The sequence below is a fragment of the Somniosus microcephalus genome, chromosome 5 (genome assembly GCF_052327205.1).
Source record: "Somniosus microcephalus isolate GS21.2 chromosome 5, FLI_Smic_1.0, whole genome shotgun sequence".
Lineage (NCBI taxonomy): Eukaryota > Metazoa > Chordata > Chondrichthyes > Squaliformes > Somniosidae > Somniosus > Somniosus microcephalus.
The window spans coordinates 145,453,625-145,466,705 of NC_140991.1; the positions used below are offsets into that span (position 1 = coordinate 145,453,625).

The 13,081-nt window shown below is 43.5% G+C and overlaps 1 long non-coding RNA gene across 1 annotated transcript; it reads right to left on the minus strand.

The window, feature by feature from the left end:
- Nucleotides 1-1,172: 1,172 nt before the first annotated feature.
- Nucleotides 1,173-13,036, minus strand: LOC147117379 (uncharacterized). The gene is made up of 2 exons (XR_015078441.1): nt 11,200-13,036; nt 1,173-8,103 (listed from the first exon to the last, which is right to left on the minus strand). It is a non-coding gene; the product is annotated as an uncharacterized LOC147117379 (long non-coding RNA).
- Nucleotides 13,037-13,081: the final 45 nt, after the last annotated feature.

Genomic DNA, 13,081 nt, shown 5'->3' on the forward strand with positions numbered 1-13,081 from the left:
AACTTAATATGTTATTTTTCATTACTCTTGCTTTATTTTTTTAACATATTTCATTATTACTTCCTATAGCCATTTCTGTTTCCGGAGTATTTATATTATCCTTATCACTTTTTGTACTCTGATCTTTGCTCTTTTCCATACTTTTCCTTATCTTTAGGTTATTATTTCCACCTTCCCCCGCTTTATTGATTTAAAGTCCTTTCTACAGTCCCATTTATCCTTTCCACTTGGACCTTGGTCACAACTGGCTCAGGTGTAGCCCATCCCAGTACTTCTGCCAGCGTCCCATGAAATGGAACTTATTCTTCCCACACCAGACTTTCAGCCATGCATTTACTTTCCTGATCTGTTTATCTCTATGCCAATTAGCACTTGGCTCAGGTAGTAATCCAGAGATTACCACCCTTGAGGTCCTGCTTTTCAATTTAGCGCCTAGGTTTTGTTACTCCCTTAGCAGAACCTCCTCACTGTTCTTTCCTATGTCGTTTGTCCCAACATGGATCATAACAACTGATTATTCCCCCTCCCCTTCCAGCCATTTTGAGATATGCGCCATATATAGCGCTGCTCCAATTCTGGAGTCATCACTCCACCATTGGCAGCTGTGCCTTCAGCTGCCTAAGCCCTAAGCTCTGGAATTCCTCCCTAAACCCCTCTCTCCTCCTTTAAGACGCCATTTTGGCACTGCGTAGGCAACACACCCTCCTGGACTCTCAATCGTGACTGCAGAGGATACCCTCTATTGATGAAAATAAGGGTGAGAATTTTAAAATTTGCAGGTGCTGACCGTATAAGTGAAAACTTTATTTAAACTGATAGGATCTAACTTTGCTACTTTATGCACTTTATGTGAAAGGATTGTTACTAGTCCTAGCCCCTTTCGGGCTACCCCAGATCAGGCGTATTCCCCAGACATTCACCTTCAACTAAAGTTAGAGGTAGCTGAATCCTAAAGATGTTTAATTGGGTCTAAAGGTTCAGACTATCTCTCCCTAAAGGAAAGGAACGACCTGAAGATGTTACCATCCTCCAGATAGCACTTTTAATAAGTTTAGCTAGACTGTAACCTTCCGGATATTACGAGGGTCCGAAAAACTCCTCCAGAATTCTGCAACTCCTCACCAAAGAGTACACAGAGATTGAGTTTGATACAGAAGTACTATGTGAGACAATTCTAAAAAAATATAGATTTATTAAAGAACCGACATGTAACTTACAGCTGGTGATTCAATCACAACATTAACAGTTCCAAATACAGAAAGCTTACAATTCTTATTCAGAGATCCTTATTCTCAAATCTTAACTTCGTTACATTTTTACATTTCTTAGTCTATTCCAGGATATCCACCAAAATCAAATACCTTACAATACCTTGATCCCCGAGATACAAAGAGTTGAAGACTTGCAGAGCTTGCCTCTGAAGCCTGAGAATCGCTTTGCCCCTTTACAGCGAATCTATCTTCCCATTTGAAAGTCCAATTTTTATACTCTTTCTCAGTGGTATCTCCTTTGAAGTTTTCTGCTGATGTAAGCTAATTATCTCGTCATTTTTCTGTTGACTTCTTCTATTCTTACTGTTAGGTCAGCTTGTAGCAAGCAGACTTGTGTCTCTACCTTTAGATGTTCAAAACTTATCATAAAAACAATGTGATGGCTGTACCTATTTGATGTCATTCTTACAAAGGTCTTCTGTTTGTATCTTTTTACAATGTGTAAATTAAAAACGCCTCAACTAGGGCGATCTATGCAATTCTTATTTACCTCAACTGGTTGTACCACAGACTCGTGTCTCCGTGTTTCATTTGATGTTATATTTACAAAGGCATGTTTCTTTATCTTCTGTGTTTCTTTCTGAAGTGTTGGTTTATAACACTTAACTGGGTATAGCATTGTGTTCTTTCCAAGGCTTAAGACTTTTAGGAACCTCCAACCTTCTACTTCAATAGGGCTATTGTCTCAGTGTCAACAACTTATCTTATCTCAATATCCTGTATGTTATTCACAGCTTTAGATTGGTAAGGCTTCCAGACTTCCAAACCCAGTTTGTCATGTTTTAATAAGGCTTTTTCTTTCATAGGATGGTGTATTTTTCTGAATATGGCTATTCCTTCACATATGATCTCTGAAACCTCCTCCAGCCCTTCAAGATCTCTGTGCTCCTCCAATTCTGGTGTCTTGCGCATTACTGATTTTAATCGCTCCACCAGCCTTCAGCTGCCTAAGCTCTAAGCTCTGGAATTCCTCCCTAAACCTATCCACCTCTCTTTCCTCCTTTAATACGCTCCTTAAAACCTACCTTTTTGACCAAGTTTTAGGTCAGCTGTCCTAATATCTCCTTATGTGGCTCGGTATCAAATTTTGTTCGCTCCTATGAAGCGCCTTGGGACATTTTACTACGTTAAAGGCGCTACATTATTGCAAGTTGTTGTTTTTCTAAATCACTTGCAAACAAGATAGTGGATAAATTTTAAAATATTTTTTATTATAAAGGTTCACAGCAAAACTATTAGAAATTTCTATTTGTTACTTCAGAGAAACTAGCTCACAGTGAGAGATAAATGGGGATACAAAGGTAGATGATTTTGCGCATCTGCGCTTTATTTGTTTACACTGAGAATTTGAAAACAATCACTCTTTAGAGAATAATATTTATATACAGCTGTGTTAGCTATTGATTTATCCAGCTGCAGTGGGCAAAGGAACACTAAATATTTTCTGGGAACCAATCAAAAAGCATCTGTTTAACTGTCCCTGGACAGAAGTTTTAACAACTTTCCAGATTCTTTCACAGGAAATGCATAGTAGTTGGAGAGAAAGGAAGGCATGAAAGTAGATTTTTGGAGGTAGGTGATGACAGCAACTTTGTAGAGTGCAGGGATCATGCCAGAGGACAAGTCAGGTTGAAGAAGAGAAGTTGGGTGGTCAGCGAGCTGGGACGCGAGGGTGTTAAGGGAGCAGGTGCTGGTGTCATGGACAAAATAAGTTTAGTGATCGGGAGGACATGTTTAAAATGAAGAAATTGGTGAAGCGGGAGAGGATTGGGAGAAGAGTTGGAGGGGGAAAAAATCCATTCGTTTCTCACATATGGTTTCTGAAGTGAGCTGGAGAGTGCAATGGAAGCTATTTGGAGGAGATGGTTACTAGTGGAAAAGTGGATATTGAAATTGTTCCTGGTCTCCAGAATGATCTTAGAGTAGTACGAGAACTTGGCCATGGAAAGGCAGTGAAGGTAGAGCTTAGGTGGTTGAGCTATATTGCACCTTTAGACATTTTACTATGTTAAAAGTGCTATATAAATGCATGTTGTTGTTATATTTGGCAATGGATAGCCAGACCTACCACATGCGATGTGCACACTATCTTCTGGCAAACAGAATGGAGGCTGCTGAAAGCAGCAATGAAATGACAAACATATGAAAGCTACTTCCCAACATGGCACTGTAAACACAGCTGGTGATCTTAGAGTGTAGTGAAAGATACTGAGGAAGCCAACCATTCACAACACTGAAGAGAGGAATAACTGAAGTTGGAGGACAATATTCAGGTTATTTAGCAGTGAATAAAGTTAATTTAACATTTCCTTTGAAGCTTCTAAGCACGGGATTGTTACATTATCAATGAATAAAACCCCTTACTTAACACAAAATTGTCACTTTTACACTGACTAGATGAACCCTGCCACTGCTGCTGCCATACAAAAATGTTTGAATGATTAGGTACAGGACTGCATAAAAATAATCTGTAAATTTACAGATCTCGTTTAGCAGATATGAGACCGGAAGGAGCAGACCTGGTGGGAGCACAGCAAGAGCGGAGCAGTTAAAAGGAGCAGTCCCAAGCGGCAGGAGCCTGAGACCGGAAGGAGCGGACCTGGTGGGAGCACAGCGAGAGAGGAGCAGATAAAAGGAATAACAGAAACTCAACAGAGGGACTTTTTGAAAAAGTGACATCGGTGTAAAAAAAGTGACATCAGCACAAGGGAAGGAGCTGATTGGTGAGTGTATTTTTTTTTAAAGTTTATTTCTGCTAAGTTAGTTAATAGCCTATTAAATAGAGGGAAAGAGCTGATTGGTGAGTAGCTGGGGAGTGTTTTTTGTTAAGTTTTAAGTTTATTTCTGCTGGGTTAGTTCTTAGTCTATTAACTAGAGGTATGACAGGGCAGCTGTCCCGTGGAGTACACATCCTGTGCCATGTGGGAAGTCCTGGATGCTTCACGTAGCCTGGACAACCACATGTGCGGGAAGTGTTGCCAGCTACAGCAACTTGAGCTCCGGGTTTCGGAGCTTGAGTGGCGGCTGGAGTCACTGCGGTGCATCCACGAGGCTGAGAGGTATGTGGCTAGCACGTTTCTAGAGGTGGTCACCCCACAGCTTAAGAGTATGCAGGCAGAGAGGGAAAGGGTGACCGCCAGACAGAAGAGGAGGACCAGGCAGGTAGTGCAGGAGTCCCCAGAGTACATCGCACTCTCCAACCGGTATTCTGTTGAGTACTGGTGAGGGCGATGGTTCCGCTGGCGAGTGCAGCCAGAGTCAAGTCCACATCACCACGAGTGGCTCAGCTGTACAGGAGGGGGGAGGGGAGGAAAAAGAGTGGAAGAGCAATAGTGGTAGGGGATTCAATAGGGGAGCAGACAGGTGTTTCTGCAGCCTTAGACGTGACTCTAGGATGGTATGTTGCCTCCCTGGTGCCAGGGTCAAGGATGTCACTGAGCGGCTGCAGGACACTGAGGGGGGAGGGTGAACAGCCAGAGGTCGTTGTCCATATCGGTACCAACGACATAGGCAAAAAGAGGGATGAGGTCTTGCAGGCAGAGTTTAGGGAGCTAGTAATCTCCGGATTACTCCCGGTGCCACGTGCTAGTGAGTACAGGAATAGGAGGATAGAACAGGTGAATGTGTGACTGGAGAGATGGTGCAGGGGGGAGGGCGTTAGATTCCTCAGGCATTGGGACCGTTTCTGGGGAAGGTGGGACCTGTACAAGCCAGACGGGTTACACCTCAACAGAGCCGGGACCAATATTCTTGCGGGGAGGTTTGTTACTGCTGTTGAGAAGGGTTTAAACTAGCTTAGCAGGGGGATGGCCACCAGCATATAGGAGTAGAAAAGAGGAATAAGCTGCATAAAAGAGTGAGTGTGTTGGATAGTACTAGAGGCGAAAGTAGTAACATATTAGATAAGAGCAGACAAAGAAAGACTATGAACAGTTTAAAAATTAATTTAGAATGCATGTACATAAACGCACAAAATGTGGTGAATAAGGTTGGTGGGCTACAAGCACAATTAGCCGCGTGGCAATATGATGTTGTGGCAATAACGGAAACGTGGCTTAAAAACGCTGAGGACTGGGCACTTAATATTCAAGGGTACAAGGTGTTCAGAAAAGATAGGGAAGGAAAAAAGGGAGGTGGGGTAGCAGTGCTGATTAAGGAAGACATTGTAGTGTTGGAAAGGGAGGATGTTCTTGAGGGGACAAGGACAGAATCCATTTGGTTAGAGTTGAGGAGCAAAAAGGGTATGATCACACTATTGGAGGTATTCTATAGGCCTCCAAATAGTGAGAAGGAGGTAGAGGAGCAAATCTGCAGGGAAATCGCAGAGATATGCAAGAGCTATAGAGTGGTGATATTGGGGGACTTTAATTACCCAAATATCGATTGGGATAATGCTAGGGGGTAAAGGGAAAGGAGGGGGAGGAATTTCTGAAATGTGTTCAGGAGAATTTCCTTGACCAATATGTTCTTGGCCCAACTAGGAAGGAGGCATTGCTGGATCTGGTGCTGGGGAATGAGGTGGGCCAGGTTGACCAAGTGTCTGTGGGGAACACTTGGGTATGAATGATCATCGTAAGATTTAGATTAGCAATGGAGAGGAGCAAGGAACAATCTAGAGTGGAACTTCTAAACTGGAATAGGGCTAAGTTCAATGGGATGTGAAAGGATCTAGCCAGGGTAAAATGGAACCAAAGACTGACAGGAAAAACTGTCACGGAACAATGGGTGATTTTTAAGGAGATGTTCCAAGTACAGGCTAGGTACATTCCAACAAGAGGGAAGGGTAAAGGAACCAAAGCAAGGGCTCCTTGGATGACGAGGGAGATAGAGAAGATGATGAAACAAAAGAAAGAGGGTGTATGATGCATGTCAGGTGAATTCTTCAAGGGAGAACCAGTCCAAATACAATAAGTTGAGAGTGGATGTGAAGATGAAAATAAGATTGGCAAAGAGAGAATATGAGAGTAGAATGGCGGTTAACATAAAAGGGAACCCAGGAATCTTCTACCGGCATGTAAACAGTAAGCGGATAGTAAGAGGCGGGGTGGGGCCTATTAGAGACAAAGAAGGTGATATATGCTTCGAGGCGCAGGGCAAGGCTAGAATACTCAAGGAGCACTTTGTATCGGTGTTTACTAAGGAGGTGGATGCTGACAAAATATCGGTAGAAGTGGAAAAGGTAGAAACAATGGAAGGGGTGCAAATTGATAAGACAGGATGTACTAGAAAGGCTGGATATGCTTAGAGTGGACAAGTCACCTGGTCCAGGTGGCTTGCATCCCAGGTTGCTAAGGGAATTGGGGGAGGAGATAGCAGAAGGGCTTGCCATAATTTTCCAATCTTCCCTAGATGCGGGGGAGGTGCCTGAGGATTGGAAAGTGGCAAATATGACACCATGGTTCAAGAAAGGGTGTAAGGACAATCCCAGTTTTTAGAAATAATAATCAAGGAAAAAATTAACAGGCACTTGGAGAGGTTTAAGCAAATTAAGGAGAGCCAACACAGATTTGTAAAAGGCAGATCGTGTTTGACTAATCTAATTGAAATTTTTGATGAAGTAACAGAGAGGATTGATGAAGGGAATGCAATGGATGTTGTCTACATGGATTTTCGGAAGGCATTTGACAAAGTACCACATAGAAGGCTGGTTAACAAAATTGAGGCTCATGGAATAGGTGGGTCAATGGCAGCTTGGATAGCTTAAGGACAGAAAAGAGCGAGTTGTGGTAAATGGCTGTTTTTCAGACTGGAGGAGGGTAGACAGTGGTGTTCCCCAAGGGTCAGTGCTGGAGCCACTGCTTTTTTTGATATATATAAATGACCTGGATATAGGAATAGAGTAGAATTTCTAAATTTGCCGATGACACCAAACTTGGGGGTGTGGCAAACAGTGATGATGATACCAATCGACTGCAACAGGACATAGAAAGGCTAGCAGAATGGGCAAACAAGTGGCAGATGGAATTTAATACAAAGTGTGAGATGATGCATTTTGGCAGAAGGAACAGGGAGAGGCAATATACACTTAATGGCACAGTTTTAAAGAGTGTGCAGGGACAGAGGGACCTGGGAGTTAATGTGCATAGGTCCCTGAAGGTGACAGGATATATTGAGAGAGTGGTTAACAAAGCATATGGGATCTTGGGCTTCATAAATAGAGGTATTGAGTACAAGATTATGATGGGTTTGGATAGGCTAGACAGGGAAAGGCTAGTCCCACTAGTTGATGTTACAAGGACTAAGGGACACAGATTTAAGATTTTGGGCAAGAAATACAGGGGGGATGTGAGGGAAAACTTTTTTACGCAGCGAGTGGTGATGACCTGGAATTCGCTGCCAACGGAAGTGGTGGAAGAGGGGACACTGAATGTTTTCAAGGGGACACTGGATAGGCACTTGAGAACTAAACTTGCAGGGCTATGGGGATAGAGCGGGGGTATGGGACTGACTGGATTGCTCTACAGAGAGCTGGCATGGACTCGATGGGCTGAATGGCCTCCTTCTGTGCCATTATGACTCTATGAACAATGCTGCTGATGACCTCCTCAGTATGGATTGTCTCAGTCGGTACCTGGAGGAGCAGTGAACCAGCAGATCAGTTTCAAGCTATTGTATCTGGTGTACAAATTGTACACTACAGATGAGATTGTCAAACTACATTGTTATTTATGCAGTTCTTTATCTACATATCCAAATATTCTTTACTTCAGTTCACATCTCCTTTATGACATGTGTGCAAGTTGTCTGGACCCGGTATTGCCTATTTGAAGAGTCTACTCTTTCTAGTTCCTCCTCTGCAGATCCTGGATTTAGGCAACATTCCCTCTTCTTCCTGCAAAAATACAAATGTGAAGAAACAATTTAACAAATGCTACCTCTTTGCCCTCATCCCCCCCTCACCCCCCCAAATTTCAGCTTCTCATTATGGTTTCTAAGTGAACCAATACTTTCTTTCACTTTTTGTTTACCACTTGAAAAACTTTTAATTGTTATTTAAGATGTTCTCAACAATCTTGTAACTCAACATTTCTCTTGGCTTCTCAGTACTTTTTCCACCTGATTTTGCTGGTTGTGGGGTATGGAAAATACCATAACACACATCTCCTTAAAAAACTAGCAAAAGTTAGTTAAAATTGCTTTCTTCTTAAGGTCTATGTCACAATCCTGAGGAAGTGCCAGTGTTTCTGTAATTCCTTCATAATGCTGAAGAAATATTTCATGTAAGTTTTTGATAGGCAAATGTGACACCCATGTAAACATATGAGCCCCAAATTTGGCAGACTTGATGGGAGTGCAGATTAAGGAACCGAGTGTGGGAGTTAGTAGTGCTAATGATTTTTCAGGGATAAATTGGATATTAGAAGAGGCAACTAAAAGACAAGGTCAGGATTTTCGACATAAAATGGTTAGAAAAACAGGTATGTTGAGTTTTGCGCCCAGTTCTCTGATTTGCACTCCCGTTGAACGAGACTCCATGTCAGGAACAGACTCTTGCAATTTCTGGGCTATGGAGTTGCTTTTATCTTAACTGTGCTATAAATAGGTTAAATTCGTTAAACCAAAACAAGTTATTGCCACCCGTAATTAATCAATGAAAGTCAACGAGGTTCACATCCCAAAGTCTAAGGCAATGGTTGAAGTGGACTTTGTTGATGGATATTTACGTCCAGCCCTGTTTCGCCACTGACCCTGCTCATATTCTTTGTATTGCCGCCTTTTTCACTCATGCAAGCACAATACACATATGTGCAATATTTTCCCCATCTCACACGTTTCTGTATCTTTCCCCATCTTTCAAACTACTCCAACCTCTTTACTCTCCAACTCCATCCCTTATTTCTTCTTTTCTCCACATCTTATTCTTCAATGTTTTCTTCTCCACTATCTTCCCATCCCTTCCTTCCTGCCAATCTAGTCTCCCTCCTTTCTTTTTCCTCTCTTCCTGTTTTTCTTTTCCACCCAGCTCATGCTTCTCAGCAACAACTTACATTTATATAGCATCTTTATTATAGGAAAACGTCCCAAGGCGTTTCACAGAGATGCCGAGAAAATGCACATTGGGATAAATTGGATATTAGAAGAGGCAACTAAAAAACAAGGACAGAACTTTCTACATGAGACACTGGGGATTTAAAGCCCATGTAGGTGACCAAGGATAGGGGGGTGATGGAGTATTGTGTCCAATTCTGGGCACCACACTTTATAAAGGACATGAAGGCTTTGGAGAGGGTACAGAAGTGATTTACTTGAATGGTTCCAGGGATGAGGGAGTACAGTTTGGTGGATAGACTGGAGAAGCTGGGATTTTTCTCCTTAGAGCAGAGAAGGCTAAGAGGAGATTTGATAGGTGTTTAAAATCGTGAAGGGTTTAGATAGAGTAAATAACGAGAAACTGTTTCCAATGACTGAAGGGTCGATAGCCAGAGGGCACAGATTTAAGGTGATTGGTGAAAGAACCAGAGGTGACATGAGGAAAAACTTTTTTTTACACAAGAGGGTTAGGATTTGGAATGCATTGCCTGATAGTGGTGGAAGCAGATTCAATAGAGCAAGTGCAGACTCGATGGGCCGAATGACTTCCTTCTGCGCTATACTATTCTATTTTCACTACTCTTTGCGTGAAGAGGTGTTTCCTGAAATCACCCCTGAACAGCCCAGCTCTAATTATAAGGTTATACCCCCTTGTGCTGGACTCTCCCATCAGAGAAAATAGTTTCTATCTGTGCTATTAAATCCTTTAATCATCTTAAACACCAATTAGTTCACCCTTTAATCTTCTATATTCAAGGGAATACAAGCTTGGTCTATGCAACCTGTCCTCTATCCCAAGTATAATTCTGGTGAATCTGCGCTGCACCCCCTCCAAGGCCAATATATCCATCTTCAGGTGTGGTGCCCAGAACTGAATGCAGTACTCAAGATGGGGTGCAACCAAATATCTGTGCAGTGTAGGGTTCTCAAAATTCCCACATTCCCAAAAGCTATGGATAAAGGGACCCTGTATGGACAAGTTGTTAAAAAGGGGTACCCAAAATGGCTTCTGCAACCTCGTGACCAAAAGTACAGGATTTTAAAAGCAAGGCCCTGCAGAAAAGGCAGGCACCTTTTTCAAACCTGAAATGAAACTTAAAATGCATGAATCTGTGAAGAGACTTTGGAGAGGGTGCAGAGAAGATTCACCAGGATGTTACCTGGGCTGGAGCGCCTCAGCTATGAAGACAGGCTGGACAGGCTGGGGTTGTTTTCCTTGGAGCAAAGGAGGCTGAGGGGGGACCTGATTGAGGTGTACAAAATGATGAGGGGCATAGATAGGGTAGATAAAGAGGAACTTTTCCCCTTAGTAGGGGGGTCAATAACAAGGGGGCATAGATTCAGGGTAAGGGGCAGGAGATTTAGAGGGGATTTGAGGAGGAACTTTTTCACCCAGAGGGTGGTTGGAATGTGGAACTCAATGCCTGAAAGGGTGGTAGAGGCAGGAACCCTCACAACATTCAAGAAGCATTTGGATGAGCACTTGAAATGCCATTGCATACAAGGCTATGGACCAAATGCTGGAAAATGGGATTAGACTGGACAGGGATGGATGGGCGGCGCGGACACGATGGGCCGAAGGGCCTCTTTCTGTGCTGTAAAACTCTATGACTTTGTGGAGCCAGACAGCTAAAGCAAACACAGAATATGCATTCATTCACCTTGAAACAGATCAAGTTAGAATGGGCCTAAATTGAGGCCATTAGGTTTCTGCATATTTAATCGGTAACAGCTCACAGGTGGCTGCCAAGTCAGGAAACCCGATTAAGTTTCATAAATAACAAACAGCCAGGACATCAAAACCATTAAACATGGGGACAACCATTCCAGAAGTCGTTAAAGTAAATGGCTGTAATCATTTTAAACAAGCCCGCCAAAAGTTAAACAAAGGACTGACCTGATTTGGCACGCAGATAAGGAATGAAGAATCGGGTATAATTGTAGGCCCATCGGTAGTGATCGGTCTGTGGGGTAGCGCTCTTGCTCTGGCCGCTTATCGTTTGGCTTTTGGCCTGCTGCCTCTCGTTCTCATGCCCTGGCCTCGTGGTGGGCTCTCTTCTCACTCCCCACGCCGCTCAACACCAAGGACGAGACCCGAGTTCAAAACCACATAGGACACACAGGCCAGAAACGGGCAGGCGAGACGAGATGAAGAATACGGTAAACCGATAAAGACAGAGAAGGGCAGCGGAAAGACGCATTGGGGGACAAACGCCTAGTTATAAGCTGGAGTTTGGTGAATAAGTTGGCGTTACATACATGGACAGTAAAACCCCAATTTAAGAATATGCTGGTGTTCGAAGAATGGGTAGCAAAATCAAGACAAACGGCCTAGTTATAAGCTGGCATTTGTTACATGGACAGTATGTAGTTGAAGAATAAGCTGGTGTTTGAAGCTTGGGTAGGAAAATCATTAGACCGTAAAGACCGCCAACCGACCCCCAACCGCAGCAATACCGTCGGCGACCGCCCGAAGAAGGCCCATCGCGACGAAGTACTTGACGAAGACGTTAACGGAGAAAAAGGAGGGTGCTTCGCACAAACAACTTCAGCGCCACACCCTGTGACCACATGGCGACGAGATACCCCACAGGACAGAAAGAGCGGACCTCAAAACCTCACCAGCTAAAGCAACAGGTTTCGAATTGGTGAGCATGAATTCCTGGCCCCTCATAGCTTAATCTAGTTAGGTATAGGGGGTGGGATAAGGATAAGGGGATTTTTAATGTATTTGTTTCCCTCAATGTGCCGTGTGTTCCCCATTCCCATATAAGTGTGTTAACTGTTTATGCCTGTAACTATACCAGTGATTCTCAGTAGTATTGTGTTTTATTCCACCTTTTAATAAAATTTTGGTTTTCTTGCACCAAACCACTTGTCTACTCGATTTTCTGTATCGCCGCCTGTACCTAAGTCCGGTGTTTAGAACCCAGGGGTGTGGGAGCGATTCGAACCGCTCAGACAGTCAGAGGCGAAGCTGACTGGGCACACGCCGCCACCCCACCCTCCCCTTTACAGCAGCTGTAACATAACATTCATCCCTTTGTATTCTAGCCCCCCCTCAGATAAAGGTTAATATTCCATTTGCCTTTTTAAAAAAATGTTGTACTCATCTTACTAGCTTGTAGTGATTTATGTACTTGGACCCCTAAATCTTTCTGCTCATCCACAGTTGCTCACTTTTTTTGCTTCTTGCCATTTAGAAAATACTGATCTTTCTTAGGTCCAAAGTGGATGACCGCACACTTTCCCCATATTGAACTCCATCTGCCACAGTTTTGCCCACTCCCCTACTCTATCAATGTCCCCTTTAACTTTCTGCTCCCATCTATACTATTTATAATACTGCGCTACCTAACTTAGTGTAATCGGCACACAACCCTGATCTTGGAGGTGTTGGCGAAGGTATATCACAGGATTCCCCCTTCGGATGCCTCGACTAACCCAAGGTTGGAAGATGGGAGGCTGGCCTGCTAGAGCAATGTTGGGAGTTGAGTGGTTTCTAAGTGTCTTTCGCCGAACTTACAGTGGGCGAGCGGGAGAACCTCCGCGACAATTCACCACCACCCCTAATTTCATTTATGTTAAAAACCCAAACTGCCCGCTGGACCAAAGAGTCAAAAGGAGCCCTTCAATATAATAGCCATTGGAACCGTCAGGCTCGTCTCTCTCGGGGACTTGGCCAGGCCCATCGCTCGTCTCTCTCGGAGACTTGGCCAGGCCCCTCACCCTTGGCGCCACCCCTTTGTAGTTTGCAACTCTCGCGCCATCAGCTGGCG